The 14,678-nt window shown below is 50.3% G+C and overlaps 1 protein-coding gene and 1 pseudogene across 2 annotated transcripts in view; both read left to right on the top strand.

The window, feature by feature from the left end:
• Positions 1-14,678, top strand: part of EPB41L1 (erythrocyte membrane protein band 4.1 like 1) — a 140,476-nt gene that overhangs the window by 27,209 nt on the left and 98,589 nt on the right. The gene's annotated exons all lie outside the window — the stretch shown is intronic.
• Positions 711-821, top strand: LOC115838152 (annotated as a pseudogene).

The raw sequence follows: 14,678 nt of genomic DNA, 5'->3' as shown, positions 1-14,678 counted from the left end.
GATCAGGAAACTGAGGCACAGAAAGGTGTCATAATTTGCCTAAGTGTTGGTGAAGCTGGGATTCAAAATGAGAGGCTGGGCTGAGTCTTATCCACTGGACTGTAGAGCACACAGCAGGAAAAGGGCAGTCAGTCCAGCTGAAGACTGAGTGAGCAAAGAGGGACTGGTCCAGTGAACTTGGCAAGCCACAGAAGCATACACAGGCCTCGAAGTCCATACATTCCATGTGGTGGGCAATCTGCCTTTTGCCTTTGAATCTAGGATTTCTGAAGCTCTAGGCTGACCGTGTCCCTGTCTGTTTGATGTAGCCTGGCTAGAGCCTGAGCCCTGGACAGCCAGATTCATATTTTCTCTCTCATCTGTTTCTCTTTCTCCTACCCACCACCCCAGTGCTTGGGCCTAGAAATGGATTTTGCCTCCAGCTGCTCCTCCATTGTGTCCTGATTTAGTCCACAAATTTTTATTAAAAACTCCAATTTTAGTGGAGTTCCTACCATACTCCAAACACTGTCCTATGTACTGGGATACAGAGGCGCACATGGCAGGTAAACACATGCTGTGGTCTGGATGTTTGTGTCCCCCTATAATTTATTTGTTGAGATCCTAACCGCCAAGGTAATGGTATTAAGAGGTGGGGCCTTTGGGAGGTGATGAGGTCATGAGGGCTCCACCTTCATGAATGGGATTGATGTCCCTATAAAAGATCCCAGAGCCTTTGGTAGTTCATGACCATGATGACTGGGTGTTCACGCATGTGTGTGAGATGTGCTGCCTTCAAACCTTGTTACAATGTACGATGTGAACGCATTACCTGTCTGACATGAAAAAAAAAAGAGAGAGTGATCTCAGAGAGCTAGATTTCCTTTCTACCATATGATGACTAGAAGGAGCCATCTCTGAACCAGAAAGCAGCCCTCAGTAGACACGGAATCTGCTGGCACCCTGATCTTTGACTTCTCACAAAAATGTGAGAAACACATTTTTGTTGTTTATGAGCCACCCAGTTGATGGTGTTGGTTATAGCAGCCCGAAAGCAGAACTTCATATCATTCTCTGGCATTTCCCAAGGGGTAGTGGCAAACATGTCTCTTGGTTCCTCCATGGGATGCATGATTTTGAATTTGGAAAAATACCTCTGTTGGGGGAGGTAGCATGTGCTGGGAGCCCATGTGCTGGGGGTCAGGCTTGGGCTGTGATCCTGCCTCTTCTGTGGCCATGCTGCGTGACCTTAGGCTGGTTCTTGCCTCTCTCTGGTCCTCTTCCTCCCCATCTACCAAAGGGGGATATGAGAACAGTCCCTGGCATTTGTGGGGCATTTGCCTGGCCTATGTGTCATGTGCTCACAGGAGCCCAGGCTGATTCCAAGGTCCCTTCCTGCCTAGCAGTTGGCTCCTGGGTCTCACAGGCCCTGGAAGTGACCTCTGGGCTGGGTAGCTCATCAGCTTCCCCACACTCTAGCCCGAGGGGTCTCCTGCTGGCTTCTCAAAGCTGACGGAACAGGTTCCAGCAAGGCAGCCCCTGACACAAAAGCCAGATCTGTCCAGTAGGGACCCCATACACTGGTGGGTGTAACCTCTTATTATTTCCTTTGGGCAGGAAATGGGGAAGGCTGGAGTGGAGGTGGAATGAGAGCAGACCTTCAAGGCCCCTGAAACTATGCAGTTAACCTAGTCCTGCCTTGGGAAGGGTGGTGAAACCAAAGCCCGAGAAGGGCAGCTTTCCCCAAGACTTTGCCAAGTGTCACCAAACTATGCTGGAACCCAGATCTACTGATCTCTCCCTGCACAAGTGCGTCGTGTGCTCAGCTGTTCCTTGGCCTTGCTCACGGAGTAGGGGAGGGCAAAGGATAGAGTGTGTGTGCACCTGGCCAGGTGGAGAGTGGCCACATTTTATCCTGATGCTATGGTTGTGGGGAGAGAAGTGTCTCCATGTCATTTGTCATGTTTCCCTGCCTCCTGTCATGTTTCTCAGATAAGTTCCTGGGACTCTTGCCCAACTGACGCAAACAGCCTATAGGTTGAGTGTCCAGAGGAGGGGGCGATGCAGAGGGCCGGCCTTTGTGCCAAATGGGGACAGGAGGCCTGGTGAGTCCTGCTGTACACCATTCCTGGTGGTGGAGCCACTCAGCTGTGAGCACCTATCCTTTCTCTGGGCAGTGGCCATGTGGCCTAGGCTAGCAGGCCCTGGAAGAGCCTTTCTGTGTCCTTCCTGGTTCTTGGTGTCTACTGCCTCACCCACACCCCTGAAGCTCTGGGCTCTGCTACTCAGCTCTGGCACAGAGACTGGTTTGTCAGGTTTGGCCACACCCATGAGCAGTGTGACGGCTGGGAGCTGGGGTGGGGCAGGCCTGAGGAGGCAGTGCTGCCCTGTCCTTACCCCCATACCCCCAAATCCCAGCCTCACTTCTGCCGCCTTTTCTACCTTTCTCAAGGGAGGCTTCCTGGGAAACTGGAAGGCAGAAGCCACGCAGACTTCTAGTCCTGGTTCCACTGCTTACTCGGTATGTGGCCCTTGGCCAGCCCCTTTCCCTTCTTGGACCTCAGTTTCAGCACCTGTACAATGGGGCTTTGGGCTCAGTGATCCTCAGACAGCCACGTTGTATGATTCTAGTTGGGGTTCTACCATTTTCTCTCCATCCCTGAACAAACGATAGAGCACTGACGACTGCTGCAGGTTCCAGCTGGGTAAAATGAGTGCCTCGACCCTTGCCCGCTTCCTGGGGATGTTGATAGGATCAGCCAACATCCTAGCAAGCATCCAGCCTCCATGGGAAAGTTTTCTTTCTATAGTCTGGCCTGCCCTTATCTGGTTCAAGCAGAAGGAGAGAGGATACCTAGAGATGGGGCTTTCTCTAGGCCCCCTCCCATGCTCCACTTACCCTGAGACCATAATTGACTGAGAACCAGGCTTTCTGAACATCTCTGTGATCAGGGGGAGGGGCGGAGGTAGAGAACAAGAACACAGAGGAAAGGCCCTCACACTTGCTGCCTCCCGTTCCTCCCGACCTTCGGACCAGCCCAGGGTCTAGTTCGGGGGAAGAGGGGAAGGCAGAAAAGTTCCACCACTGCTACAGGCCCCTCTGTGACACTGGGAAAATTGTGTACTCTCGCTGGACCTCAGTTTCCCGATCTAACCAGGAAGACACATGTCTTCCAGATCACATGTCCTCAGAAAATTTAAGTTCTGTTTTTGTTTGTTTGTTTGTTTTTGAGACAGAATCTCACTCTGTTGCCTAGGCTAGAGTGCAGTGGTGCAATCTTGGCTCGCTGCAACCTCTGCCTCCCGGCTTCAAGCGATTCTCCTGCCTCAGCTTCCCAAGTAGCTGGTATTACAGGCATCCACCATCATACCTGGCTAATTTTTGTATTTTTAGTAGAGACAGGGTTTTGCCATGTTGGCCAGGCTGGTCTCAAACACCTGACCTCAGGTGATCCACCCACCTTGGCTTCCCAAAGTTCTTGGATTATAGGAGTGAGCCACTGCACCTGGGCAGAAAATTTAAGTTCTGGCAATGTATAGGTCAGAAGAAGGAAGGGGAGTTAGATGAAGAGGACATTCCCAGCCTGAGATGGGGGCTAGAGAGAGAAGAAAAAGGGAATTAACATTCAGTGAGCACCTATGTACCAGTGCTATGCCAATTACTTTGTATACAATACATACACCATCTATATTCCCAAGTCTCCTTTCTAAGTGGCAGCCAGAGTGAACTTTGTAAAACACAAATTTGGCTGGGTGTGGTGGCCCACCTCTGTAATCCCAGCACTTTGGGAGTCCAAGGCGGGCGGATCACGAGGTCAGGAGATCGAGACCATCCTGGCTAACATGGTGAAACCCCGTCTCTACTAAAAATACAAAAAAAAAAAAAAAAAAAAATTAGCCGGGCGTGGTGGCGGGTGCCTGTAGTCCCAGCTACTCAGGAGGCTGAGGCAGGGGAATGGCGTGAACCCGGGATGCAGAGCTTGCAGTGAGCCGAGATCGCGCCACTGCACTCCAGCCTGGGTGACAGAGTGAGAATCCGTCTCAAAAAAACAAAACGAAACAAAAAACCCAAAAAACACAAATCTGACTATGTCACTCAGTGACTTTCCTCTGCCCTTAGAATAAAATCTAAATTCCTTACCATGGCATTCAGAGCCCTGAGTGAGCCGGTCCCTGCCTCCCCGTTCCAGCCATCTATCTCTATTGGTCTCTATAGGTCATTGGAAATTATTCTATTGGTCATTTCCATCGGCCACAGGAGTCTTCTCTATTCATTTAGCAAATTCATTCCAGTCTCAAGACCTTTACACATGCTTAGGTTCCCTCTGCTTAGAATTCTTTTCCTGGCTCTTTGCCGCCTTGGCTCCTTCTTATCCTTTACGTCTCAGTTTAATTTAGTCCTCCCACCCCCTGCACTGCTTTTTTCACCACCTCTTGATTCCTTCATGATGCTTATCACAATTTGTAGCTATTTGTCTTTTTCTTTTAATGTCATGTTCACTCTTGATTCCACATGGCATGGCGCACAGTAGGTATTCAATAAGTATCTGTTGGATGAATGAATGAATGAATTGTAAGGAAATGAGAGAGTGCTGGTTGAGTGCCTGGCATAGGGTATGGCTCTTAAGAGGTGCTCAATAAATGGCAGCTTTTAGTGAGAACTGACATGGCAGAGATAATTAATACCCACTGATATATCACATACATGGTGGGTAGGGGAGGCAGCAGATAATTAAGTTGGAAAGTGATACACTCGTGCCAGATCTTGGGGGTCCCTGATGCTCAGCCAAAGAGTTTAGACTTCCTGAAAGACAGTAGCTGGAAGTCATTGCTGGGCCATTAATGTAACTATAAAGCCCTACTTCTGAGATGTGGGCTCAGCCACTTTGCATACTCAAGGGGCTGTGCTGTATGGTGGTGGGGGTGCAGGGTTGGGGACAAACCCAGAGAGAGACAGGCTGGGAACCTTTCTGGTGTCATCCTCTGAGACAGGCTATTCCCACAGGCCCAGAAGGAGGGGACACAGTTAGGAGCATCTGATTCCACGTGGCCATTACATTGTTTCTGGGGAGTGGAGGATAGGGGTGACCTAAGAGTCAGATGCTTGGATTTCTATTTGAGCCCCTCCCCTTATCAACCGTGTGACTTCTGCCAGGCTCATTCGCATCTCTGATTCTGTTTCTTCATCTGTAAACAGGCTGCTGTTCGTACCTGCCTCATGGTTTTCTTGGGGAGGATCAATGAGGTAGAACCTGCAAAGGGCTTAGCAGAGAGCCTAGCACCTACTGAGCGCTCAGTAAAGGTGAGCTATTATCTTCCATTCAGCAGTGGGGGATTCAGAAAGGTAGATTGAACCACAAGTGCACAGAGGCATGAAACACTTTGGAGTGGCAGGAGTTTCCTGTGTGTATTGGGGACGGCAAGGAGGCAAGTGGAGCGGCAGGTGGGTCCAGCTCCTGCAGCCCGTGTATATTGGCCAGGAGCTGGCACTTTATCTGGAGAGCGATGAAGACACTGCAGGGTATTAGGTTGGGAATGATGTGATCTGATTTCCGGCAGTGGGAGGATGAATTGGAAGGGTAAGGCTGGAGACCAGGAGACGGATGGTAGGCTGTTGGTGTGGCCTGGTGAGAAGTGATGGGCTTCATCTCAGGCTCGTGGAAGTGTAGAAGAGGGAACAGATCACAGAGTGAGTAGAGACAGAGAACGGACAGAGTGTGGGGCCTGATGGGTCTTGGGGAAGGGAGGGGGAAGAAAGGAACTTGTCTTGGATGGCTGTAGACTTTCTCCATGGGGTGGCTGATGAGATTATAAAACCGAAAGTATGGACAGTGCATGTGGGTTTTGATGCCTGTAGTTTGACTTTTCTGGGAATTCAGTAGCTCCCTGAGAAACCTCTCTTTTATCTGACTCTCCGTGTAGAAAATCTTTCTAAAATCTCTGAATGATGACTCCTCCATTAGGGATGAGGAGGGCCTCCTGGGGACACTGTGCATACCTCCTAAGGAGGGGTGGCAGCTTGGCCTCCTTTGGTGGTAACAAAGCTGGGAATTTTATTTGGAAGCTGTATTTCAGAGTCTATCAGTTTTCTTGTGATTTTCTTCAAAGCATGTACAAAGAGGCAGTTCCAGTTCCAGTTAGTGGAATTTTTTTTTTTTTTTTTTTGAGACAGTTTCACTCTTGTTGCCCAGGCTGGAGTGCAATGGCGCGATCTCGGCTCGCTGCAACCTCTGCCTCCCGGGTTCAAGCGATTCTCCTGCCTCAGCCTCCCGAATAGCTGGGATTACAGGCATGTGCCACCACGCCCTGCTAATTTTGTATTTTTAATAGAGGCTGGGTTTCTCCATGTTGGTTAGGCTGGTCTCAAACTCCCGACCTCAGATGATCCGCCTGGCTTGGCCTCCCAAAGTGCTGGGATTACAAGCGTGAGCCACCATGCCTGGCCAGTGGAATGTTTTGTGTATTTATTCCACGGCTCTGGACCAAGACTAGGCAACTTTTCAAGAGTGGTGAAAGGTAAGCTCCTGTGTGCTCCCTCTCTTATTTTCTTGATGGGTGTGTACTGGAAGCTCACATTCCAGAGAAACTTAGGTCTTAGATTATCCGTCTAATTTTCCTTATGGATGGGAACAAGAGAAGAAAGTTGCTCATGATTGTGAATAATGCCACAGCTGGGCTTGGCCCAGGCACCTCACTGGCAGCTACAGGCTTTCCCATGGCATGCAGCTGGCACTGCCTCTGGAGAGGAGGATGGGGTGATGAACTGATGAACATCAGCACAGCCCCCGGCCCATCTCAGAGGCACACACCTAGTGGCAGCGGGAGGGCCCCCACAGACTGGAGAGGACTCAGCTATTGTCCTAAGCCTCCAACAGTGAGGCTCATCCATACCCCGCCTCCCATCTGAGATGAGCTCAGAGATATGACTGAAGTTTCAGGGCTAAAACCAAAGGGATTGGGTTGGTACTCCCTTCTTATGAGAAAAGGAGAGGAGAGCCCTGTCTGGGTCTGGTGGAATACAGTCTGCATCCCCACCCCAGCTGATTGCAGTGATGAGGAGATGCCTTTGTCTGAGTTGCCAGGGGAACCAAAGTTTCTGCCTTCTTCTGAGGCCCTGATTGGCTCCTGCTGGAGCTTAAGCTTTGATGAATGGAAGGGCCTCTCTTCTGCCTACACCTTCCCTGAGGTGAGAGACGAGTAAGGCTGGAGTCCCCATGGATGCACTGTGTTGGTGTCTCTGTCCTACCTCCTTAGCTGGGGGTGCTGGATCCCCTTGCTCATTCATTTTTCAGTAATCCTGGGCAGCATCTGCTCCAGGCCTTTCATCCTTCTAGGTCCAGGAAAGCTAGCCTAAGAATCAGGAAAACTGTATACCAATCCTGACATAGCCAGACTCACTCTTGGCCTTGGGCAGGTCTCTTCTCCCTGGGCCTTGGTTTCCCTACCTGTAAAAATGAAGGCATTGGGCTCAACTCTGGTCCTTCCAGCTCTGACTTCCCTGACCACACAGCTCAGATCCCCTCCTCCCTGACCTTCCATGGCCCTCCTCGTGCCTCTTGCGTGCCTCTGACTGCATTCTCTCTCGTAGGTTCCCTTGTAAGATGCAGGTCAGAATAGGGGGTTGTAACCAGCCTTGAGAGTTGTTTTGGTTTTCTGTAGGAAAAATTGTGCTCCCTGAAGCCTGTCCTAGAAGCCCTACATCCTACAACCCCTCTTGTCCTCATCTGTCTCACCTGGACCGAGCCCCAGGGTCAGAAGCCCGGAGGAACGAATGATGGGTGCTCGTGTCTGTTGCAGGGTGGGGCTAGGCAGTGTGCAGAAAGGAGCATGTGGGGGTGGGTGAGGGTAGCTGGAAGAGCCCTGGAGCTCAGCAGTCCTGGGTTCCAGGCCTAACTTGTCTACCTGCTGGCTAGGTGACCTTGGGAGGATGGCTCAGTTGCAGTCTCCCCATCTATCACACAGGAATAATAATGCCACCTCACAGGGCTTGTTGCCAAGATGACATGTCTGCCATACAGGAGACACCAAGTTCCCTTCCCTGCTCTCTCTTCTAAACAAGGCAGGGAGATAGGGAAAGTTCAGATTGAGGAGGGGCCCTAGGCTGCAGGACCTGAGGTGCCCCAGGCCGGGCCTTAGATGCAGCTCATTCCTGGCAGTGCCAAAAAGCAGGGAGAAAAAAGTATTGGCCTTGGGTGGATCGGGGAGGCTGTGTGTCAGAGCTAATGTTTAAATAACACTTTTAAGATCCTCCAGGGACCTCAAATGAGGATTTTTCAGATGAGCTGAAAATGGAGCAAAGTAATGAGACTGAGCTCACTGGCAGGAAAGGGAGCAGCCTTAATTGGTACTGGCCCTGCCTTGGCCCCGTGACACTCATTACCACAGGCTGCCCAGGAGGATGACCCGTGCATTTGGGCTGTAAGCAATGTCAATTTCTTAGCATGGGGTGTGATGGGGTTGCATCTGGTAGTGACTCAGCCCTGCTTCTTGTCGACTCACCAGGTTGAGGGTCAGAGGGGACTTCTTAGTTGGCCTTCAGAGCCTGGTTTAGTTTTTAGCTTTGTGACCTAGCCTCTCTCCACCTCTGGGGTCTAGAGGCAGCAGCCCAGACCTGGCCACTGTCTGTCACAGGTGTGGTGGGAGGCAGGGATGGGATGTTGAAGTCAGGCATGAGTTGCTGGGGGACCTTCTCTCCTTTGCTGAGGTTTGCCTGGGGTCCTGGATGAGGTGGGTGGAGAGAGGGAGGAAGGGGCATTCTCAGAAGAAAAAAGGCTGGTGGGTGTGTAGGTGGGTGAATTTGTGCCAATGAGATGTGACTCTCTGGACAAGCTTGTGTAGCTTACATGGAGGAGGCACAGAATCTAAGGGACATGTCTCAAAGAGGCTGAGGGATGGGCCTAAGAAGCCAGCATGGGTAGGGGTGAGGGGTGGGTCCTGGGAGTGGTTTGTGAGTCCCTGTGGAAACACAGGTGGTAGAATTGGTGAATGGTATGGACCAAGAGAGTCCTATTCTGAAGACACCAGAAAATTCCGACCAGGCTCTTGTACATGAGGCCTCTTCTGTTTCGCTTGGGCTGGACTGGGGGGTGAATGGCCACGGGTGTGGTACGTTACCGCTTCTCCTGGGGGGAGCCTGGTTTGCATTGTAAATACTGCTCCTGGAGCCACTGGTCATGGTGGGGGCACTTTTTCAGACGCCTTCCCGGGGAATGTGTGAGGGCCGATTGTTAGATCATTCTTGGCACCTGGTTTGCGTTATGAATGCAATTGGGGGGCATAAGGACAAGCATCGGGTCACTAGCGGGTCCCAGGCCACCCTGACCCCAGGCTCACTGCTCCCGAAGCACTCCCTCTTCTTGATCTCTGGGACAGCACACCCCACTTTCTGGCTTTCTCACTCCCTCTCTGGCCTGCCCTCATTTGCCTGTTCCTGCCTTTCTCCTTAACTGTTCAGTGTGTGGGTTCCTCAGGGCTGCATTGCAGTTATTGTCATTTTTAAAATAATACCGTTTTTTAATTTTAAAAATTCAATTTATTCATTTATTTTAAAAAATACAAATGAGAGCTCACTATGTTGGCCAGGCTGGAATGCAGTGGCAACTCACAGGTGCAATCACAGCCTCAAACTCTTGGACTCAAGGGATCCTCCCACTTCAGCCTCCAGAGTAGCTGAGATTACAGAGTGTGCCACTGCACCCAGCAGGTTTTTTTGTTTTTGGTTTTTTTTTGAGACGGAGTCTTGCTCTGTCACTCAGGCTGGAGTGCAGCGGCACGATCTCAGCTCACTGCAACCTTCGTCCCCCAGGTTCAAGTGATTCTCATGCCTCAGCCTCCCGAGTAGCTGGGATTACAGGCACCCATCACCATGCCCAGTTAATTTTTCTATTTTTAGTACAGACAGGATTTCTCCATATTGGCCAGGCTGATTTCAAACTCCTGACCTCAAGTGATCTGCTCGCCTTGGCCTTCTAAAATGCTGCGATTACAGGCATGAGCCACCTTGCCCAGCAGTTTTTTGTTTTGTTTTGTTTTGTTTTTTAATTAAAACCATAATAACATAGTACCAAGATTTGGGAAAACAGGAAGCAGAAAAAAATTACTCCTGAATATGATTGGGAGCTTGGAGTGTTTCCTTTCACCAGTTTTCCTTTGCTCTTTCTTGCACAGTCATAATTTCTACCGCATCATCAGTACTATCCTGCATTTTTCTCTTAATGGTGTATCGGAAGCTGCCTTCTGTGTCGTTACTGAGGATTCTATTAAATACATGATCGACTCATCCCTTTTCCTGCTGATGGATATTCAGGCTGTTTCCAGTTTTTGCTATTATGAATAACAGTGCAATGAACATTGCATAAAATGTTCTTCCTGTATTTTAGATGATGATGTCTCTTGGGGTGAAGACCCAGGAAGGGAATTCTGGGTAAAAGGCTGTGGCTGCCTTAGAGGCTCTCAGTAAACTTGCCAAACTGCTATGCCGACCTTTAACCCCAGCATCCAGGGTGAATGGCAGGAACTGTTTTTTATTTTTCTCTCTCTCTCTCTTTTTATTTGATTTTTTAAAATTTCTCTCTCTCTCTTTTTTTTTTCCCCGAGACGGAGTTTTGCTCTTGTTGCCCAGGCTGGAGTGCAGCGGCACGATATCGGCTCACTGTAACCTCTGCCTCTGGGTTCAAGGGATTCTCCTGTCTCAGCCTCCTGAGTAGCTGGGATTACAGGAGCCCACCGCTATACCCGGCTAATTTTTTTTTTTTTTGAGACGGAATTTCGCTCTTGTTGCCCAGGCTGGAGTGCAATGGTGCAATCTTGGCTCACTGCAGCCTCTGCCTCCTGGGTTCAAGTGATTCTCCTGCCTCAGCCTCCCGAGTAGCTGGGGTTACAGGCATGCACCAGCACGCCCAGCTAATTTTGTAGTTTTCGTAGAGATGGGGTTTCTCTATGTTGGTCAGGCTGGTCTTGAACTCCTGGCCTCAGGTGATCCGCCCGCCTCGGCCTCCCAAAGTGCTGGGATTACAGGCATAAGCCACCGTGACTGGCTACTTTTTGCATTTTTAGTAAAGACGGGGTTTCACCATGTTGGCCAAGCTAGTCTCAAATTCCTGACCTTGTGATCCACCCACCTTGGCCTCCCAAAGTGCTGGGATTACAGGCGTGAGCCACCATACCTAGCCTGTTTTTTTATTTCTCTTAGGTCTGAAGAGCCTGTTCCTTGTGTGTAGGGACTGCTCCCAACTGTCCTCTGTCCATGCATTCATTCATCCTAAGGTGGGAGGCAGAATAGGGCTGTGGAGTCAGGCTGCCTGGGTTCAAACCAGCCTCCCCTCTTAACCACCTTGTGTCCACTTCCTCAGCTGTAAAGTGAACATCATGACAGGGAGCTACCTCACGGGGTCCCTGTGAGGCTTTCTATGCATGAAAGCATGGAAGACACTTGATATACAGTAAGCCATGATGACAATGGTCAGGCCTAGAGAGAGGAAGGGGCTGGTCTCTCACCACCTGGTGATGCAGGGGCAGAGCTGAGGCCAGAATCAGGCTTCTTGCCTCCAGTGCTCTTTCCCTGATGCCAGGCTACTGCTGTGGATGGTGTGGTTTATGGCATAGGTGGCCCTCTGTTCAAGAATATGTGGAAAGGGTGGAGTGCCTGGATGGAGCTATAAGGTGGGGTCTCTCCCTTTCCTCCCAGAGCCGTCACCTTTCTGGGGTGCTTTCCCCCACAGAGTTATCTCTCTAGGTTAGAGCTTGGGGCCTCAACTCAGGCCTGTTCCCCAGAGGTATATCCAGGGGACATCTGGCCCCAAGGAGTCTGTCTGGCTAGCCCTTGAGGAGGGTGTTTCAGTCTGGAGGGAAAGGTGAGTTCTGAGGACCCCTCCCTAGGTGACTGTGTCAGTTTCCTAATGCTGCCCTAACAAATGACCATATACTTAAAACAACACAAATGGGTGACTCTAGACTTCTAGAGGTCAAAATCTGAAAATGGACCTTATGGGGCTGAAGTCAGGGCATTGGCAGAGCTGCTAGGGGAGCATCCTCACCTGGCCTTTTCCAGCTCTCCAGGCCACCCACATGCCTTGGTTCATGGCGCCTTCTAGTAGCTGCATCCCTCCCACCTCTGCCTCCGTCATCATATCTCCTCTGACTCCCCCAAATCCCCTTTTGACTTACAAGAACCCCTGTGGTTACATTGAGCCCATTCAGGTAATCTAGGACCATTCTCCATCTCAAAACTCTTTACCTAATCACCTGTGCAAGGTCCCTTTTGCCATGTGAGGCAACATATTCACCTGATTCTGGGGATGAAGACATGGACATCTTTGGGGGGGGCATTATTATGCCTACCACAGCAGCCAGTACCAAAGATCTCACTGGATTACTGGACCCCCAGATCCCGCTGGAATTGTACCACTAGCCTCCAAGATGGAGGGAGGGCTTGGGGGTCCAGGCCTGATATGCTGTGGCCGGGGAGGTGTATGAGAGATTCTGTGTGATGGGGGGCCTGGAAGGAAGGCAGTGCACCTGTGATAGTGTGATAAACGTGTTCAGTGAGGCAGACATTGGGAAATGTCACCCCTGACCTTCAGAGGTAGGCCTGGTAGGTGTGGGACCCGCTGAGGCACTGCCACAGAAAGCCAAGCACCCGCTCCACACGCCGCCATCACTGCTGCGTGTGTGCACGTGCTTGTGTGTGTGTGCACTCATCTGTGTCTCTGCGTGAATACTCTTGGGGAGGGCCAAGGAACAACTCTTGAAAAAGGTCCTTTCTGCTCTTGTTCTAAGAAAAATAATTACACAAGTGACTAATTCTATCCCTAATCCCATAATTACTTTATTATGTAGCTGGTGAGAGGGCCCGAGCTGTGCCTTTGGCTCCACTCTGGCTGCTAGCCCAGTTGGCCTGGTCGACCAGCATTGAGCCCCGCCTTGCTTCTGGCCTGGGACTGCCATGAGGGAAAGATGAGTTCCATTCTGGCTGAGATCCAGCTACCCTTTGGCATTTGGGGTCTGAAAGACCACCATTTCTTCCCACCAAGCCCATGCACAAAGTAAGAGCTTGTGTTTAGGGAATTAAGTCAGTAGATTCAAGAGATCTGGGTTCTAGTTCACCCCTCTCCTTAACTTGCTCCCTGACCTTGAGCATGCCATTTCCCTCTGGATCTCAGATCTGTTGTCTGTGATACAGGGCCCTGGCCAGCTTAACACTCCATGGTTCCATGAGGAGAAATGGGAGGACTAGAGCTTTGAGACGGAGATAGCTTCTTGCTACCTGCTGAAAACATACCCCAATCATAGCATTAAAGATAATATTAATAGTAGCTGGGTGCAGTGGCTCACGCCTGTAATCCCAGCACTTTGGGAGGCCAATGCAGGCGTATAGCTTGAGCTCAGGCGTTTGAGACCAGCCTGGGCAATATGCAAACCCTGTCTCTACAAAAAATACAAAAATTACCTGGGCGTGGTGGCACGTGCCTGTGGTCCCAACTACCCAGGAGGCTGAGGTGGGGGAATTGCTTGAGCCTGGGAGGTTGAGGCTTGTGGTGAGCCAAGATCACGCCACTGCATTCCAGCCTGGGCGACAGAGTGAGACCCTGTCAAAAAAAAAAAAAAAAAAAGGGTAACAATAATCTCCATCATTATTTCATAGCAAACCTTGTATCTGATTCTTCATTTATATTTTTCTCATTCTATACTTGGATGACTAGGTGAGGCAGGTTTTACGGAAGAGGAAGCTGAATCAGCAGTTGATAAAGTGTCTCACCTGTCATGAAATGGCAGAGCTAGGACTGTAGCCTATGCTCTTAGCCTCTGCCCCCATTGTCTTTTTCTACTGTATAAATAAATGAACGGCCACTCAGCTGGGAAGTGGCGGGGCTGGGATTTGAACCCAGGTCTGTCTGTCTCCAAAGTTCTTGCCACCTCCCAGAATTAGGCTTGCAGGGGTGATTATACTCTTGAACTTCAAATATGTAAACTTAAGCTTGACACAACAAGAAATAGCAATGGTGAAATAAATTGGAAACTCCAGTAGACCAGGGAGTTGGTAGCCCAAGGTCGTGTTCTAGCTTTGCCACTGGCTCATGCTGTGAACTTAAGCAGATCCCCGCTAATCCCTAGGCCTCAGTGTTCCCATGTGCACGAGGGGTGGGATTCGATGGTATCCAAAGGCCTTCCTGGTATTCATGGTTTGACATTCTAGGCCATCTGGTCCCAGAAGGTACTGTGGGGCAGGAGACCAGCTCATGGTGGAGACCAAAGGGTGGGTGAGTTGGCAGCCCTAGTTGTTTCTATTACATTTATTCCCATGAGAACAGAGATTGCTTGGGCTGTGTCCCACTAAACATTTGCAGAACAACTTACCCAGGCCATGGAGTTGAGAATAAAGAGTGGAGGAGGTAGTTTCCAGGCTGTTCCTGCAAGGTTACTGCCCAGCCTGGGCTATTAGCTCCTCAGGGGTCCAGGTCTGTCATCTACCTTGCTCCAAAGGCTGCATTGGCCTCAGGTAGGCAGAAGCAATGGCTGCACGTCTGTCTGTGGGAGTCTGTGAGGGTGCCTAAGCATAATAAATAAGAACACTATTTTGTGTTTTCTCTGTCTTTTTTGTTTGTTTGTTTATTTGAGCCAGGGTCCCACTCTGTTGCCCAGGCTAGAGTGCAGTGGCTTGATCACGGCCCACTGCATGCAACCTCCACCTCCTGGGTTCA

This window comes from Nomascus leucogenys, chromosome 13 (assembly GCF_006542625.1).
Source record: "Nomascus leucogenys isolate Asia chromosome 13, Asia_NLE_v1, whole genome shotgun sequence".
Lineage (NCBI taxonomy): Eukaryota > Metazoa > Chordata > Mammalia > Primates > Hylobatidae > Nomascus > Nomascus leucogenys.
Note: the sequence above shows the minus strand (reverse complement) of the source record. Positions and strands in the feature narration are given on the sequence as shown.